This window comes from Saimiri boliviensis, chromosome 2 (genome assembly GCF_048565385.1).
Source record: "Saimiri boliviensis isolate mSaiBol1 chromosome 2, mSaiBol1.pri, whole genome shotgun sequence".
Classification (NCBI taxonomy): Eukaryota; Metazoa; Chordata; class Mammalia; order Primates; family Cebidae; genus Saimiri; species Saimiri boliviensis.
The window spans coordinates 27005795-27009358 of record NC_133450.1 but is presented as its reverse complement, the minus strand read 5'-3'; the positions used below and the strand labels follow the sequence as shown (position 1 = coordinate 27009358).

The 3564-nt window shown below is 51.8% G+C and overlaps 1 pseudogene; it reads right to left on the bottom strand.

Annotated features, from left to right (window-relative positions):
* Nucleotides 1-573: 573 nt before the first annotated feature.
* Nucleotides 574-3309, bottom strand: LOC101029427 (histone H1.8 pseudogene; annotated as a pseudogene).
* Nucleotides 3310-3564: the final 255 nt, after the last annotated feature.

Genomic DNA, 3564 nt, shown 5'->3' with positions numbered 1-3564 from the left:
TAATTGTGAACTTGACAACTGTGTATGGAATATTATTATATTCACAGGGATGGCAATTTCAGATACATTCCACACTGTCCTCACAACAATGCTTTCCAGTAAAAATTCTTGTCCCTAATTGATAGGTAATAAAACTGGGGCCAAAAATCACATCATAAGAGTGGCACAATTGGGGCTGAAATGCTGCATCTTAGTGCATTTTTCCAGAACACATCTGTGTCTTCCCGGATAGGGAGGTGGAGTGATGAAGAGATACAAAGACACCTTTCAGGGTAGCAGGGACTGGAGGGCTGCTGACAGACACAGAGGCACCTGACCCAAGAAGACACAGAGGAGACGGAAGTGCACTGGGCCACGAATCAGAATGAGATCCTGCCCCAACTCTGCAGCTTACTAGCTGTGTGACCTGGGAGAAAGCGACTCTCCTGCCTTGAGCCTCTTAGAGAGGGCAGGGGGCAGGAAAAAAATAAAATTCTTTATTGATAAATAACTTACAATTAAATAGAGAAGTGCGTTTGTTGGGGAATAAAAACTAGGGCAGAGGCTCCGTCTCTCTCCGTTTCCACCCCGGTACTAGGCCTCAGCTCTCTGATTGAACACTTTGGATGATGAGGTCTTGATGGACAGCCCGGGCTTTTTTGGGCCCTTGGGGGCCCCTGTCTTCCTGGTCAGGTGTGCAGGCACCACCTTGGACCCACTGCCCCTAGCAGGAGAAGCTGCCTTGGTGTTTGACCTCTGCTCAGCACCCCGGGCAGCTGCCTGTTCAGGGCCTCGACCTTGGCCACCACCTTTCCAGTGGGGGAAGCAGCACCATTCTTGACCTTGCTGGCTGTGGGTTTTGAACTCTTACTCCCAGCTTTGGTTTCTCTGTGGGCCTCAGTGTCTCCTTAGCTGCTCCTGCTGCCTTTGGCCTTTGACTTCCTGCTGAGCCCATTGGCATGGGAAGGGGCGTACATGGCTTTGGCTTTGGGGAGGGGTCTTCCTAGCCTTCCCCAGCTTCGCCTTGGTGTCCCCAGCCCCACTGCCTTGCTGGGGAAGGCCTTCTTGGCTGTACCTAATTTGGGGGGAGATGTTTGCACCTCTGCTGGCTTCGTCGTTGCCTTTTTCATCTTGCCTGAGTTGGGAGGGTCCTTCTTGGCTTCACCTGGTTTCTTGGGGCCCTTTAACCTGGGCTCACCAGCTCTCCTGGGGGCGGTCCGGGGCTGGGGGTGGGGCGGCGGGGAATCTTCCTAGACTGGATTTTCCTCTCGGACTTGGTAACTAATTTGAAGTTGCTGGTAGCACCCCCTGCCCCCTAGCCTTGGAGTTGAGGGACCTGGCAAGCAGGCTGAGGTACCCGAGGAGGCTGAGCCACAAGCTGGTTGCCAGGGCCTGCTTCAGCAGGTACTTGAAGTGGAAGATGTCCCCAGGAGAGCCAGTCCTTCTAGTCCTTCCAGACAGAGTGTCTGTGTCCCAGCCTGCTAGGCTGGAATAGAGGAGTTCAGAAGAGGAGGCTTGGCCTGTTCTGGGGATTCAGAAGCCAGCCGCCCTCCCTAGCCCAGACCCTGGGCCCGATTCAGGGTAGCAGGTGCTGGAGGGTAGACAGAGAGCATACTAACTGCTGACAGAGACAGAGAAGCTGAAAGAGCAATTGGCCATGAATTGGCACCAGATCCTGCCCCAGCTCTGCAGCTTACTAGCTGTGTGACCTTGGGAAAAGTCACTCTTCTGCTTTTGGCCTCGGTTTCCTAGTAAAATCAGGGGGTTGGAACAAATGGCCCTTGCTGTTACTTCACATTCTAACAATCTGTGATTCTGGCTATGATTTGGAAACTCAAAGAGGGATTCTGGGAAAGCCTATGAAAGACTACAATGTCCTTCTTTTTTTTCTTTTTCTTTTTTTTTTTTTTTTTTTTTTTTTGAGACAGAGTCTTGCTCTGTTGCTCAGACTGGAGTGCAATGGTGCCATCTCAGCTCACTGCAAACTTTGCCTCCCAGGTTCAAGTGATTCTCCTGCTTCAGCCTCCCGAGTAGCTGGGATTGCAGGTGTGCACCACCATGACCAGCTAATTTTTGTATTTTTAGTAGAGATGTCATGTTGGCCAGGCTGGTCTTGAATTCCTGACCTCAGGTGATCCACCCACCTTGGCCTCCTAAAGTGCTGGGATTACAGGTGTGAGCCACTGCACCCAGCCCAGTGTTCTGTTTATAGAACAAATACAGATATTTCGCTATTTCTGCTGCTTTGCCCAATATCCCTTTCATCTGCTCCTTTTGGGGGGGGGCGCTGACCTTCCCACAGTCCATGGGATTCTGTTGGAGCTGCCAATCATAGTGCGGGGCCCCAGCCCTGGCCACACTGATTGGCCCAAGAGTTGCACACAGGCCTCAAGAAAACCAATCAGAATCTTTCCCTGAATGTGTATGTGTGGATACAAGGAGAAAAAGAGAACTCACTTCTCGGGTTGCAGAACTGATACAAACCTGGAGATGTGTGCTCCCCACCCTCCTCCCTGCCATTCCCTCCCTCCCGGTGTAGACACGTCTTCATCTTTTCCCCTCTCATCGTGGAGGCTCATCTGTGTTAGCCAGGATGGTCTCAATCTCCTGACCTCATGATCCACCCGCCTCAGCCTCCCAAAGTGCTGGGATTACAGGCGTGAGCCACCGCGCCTGGCCACAAAGAAAGATTTTAAAAGCCACAAAGGCAAAAAGAGGGAAACAGTGGAAATTTGTGCCTGGCACCTGAAGAGAAACTGAGGCAGGAATGATGACGTTTGAAGGGGCTTCTAGGAATTTTACCATGAGGTATGTGACACAGACCTTCTTCCTCATCTCCTGATGAAAGCTAGGCAAGTATCCACTTCCTGCAGGTGCGCTTGGAGCTGGGCCATCAGATCAGATGAAGAAGTGAGAACAGCTGCGCAGACGATACAGGGCAAGCCCCAAGGCAGGGGGGGAAAGGTCAGCCAAGTCCAGGCTGCAGAGCCACATGGCAGTGGCAGCAGCAAGACACCCGCTCTGGTTTACCTGCCTGCGCTGGGCTGGACAGTGAGATGACAACACCTTCCTCTTTCAGCCACACTGCCCAGAGCAAGCTCGCACCCTCACTGTGTCTCACCTGTCCACCCCCGCACACCAACATGATCTGTCTGAATCAAATCTGATCCCATTTGTCCTTGATGATAACCTTTGATGTCTCCCCATGTGCCAGTCTTTCCTGTGCATCGAAGGCCCAGTGACAAGGCTCTGTCCCAGTTCCCACCCTCAGGGTTTCTTCCCTGCTCACCTCTGCTCAGCGACACAGTGGCAGCCCTTGACAACCTTCATGCCCTTACACACGCCCTTCCCCTTTTGCTGCCTCAGAACTCTTATTCATGTCCCATCTTAAATGCCTAACCCCTGGATCTCCCTAGCAAGTTTATGCACTCCCTCCTCTGGGCTCCCAAAGCACATCAAACCTATGTGGATTCTTGTAAAGGGAACAGGTGAAGTCTCTGAGTACGTCCCACACAACAAGAACTCAGCTAAGCCTTTTCATGCATTGAATCTGCAACCCTAAGAGATCAGTTTCACTGTATAAAT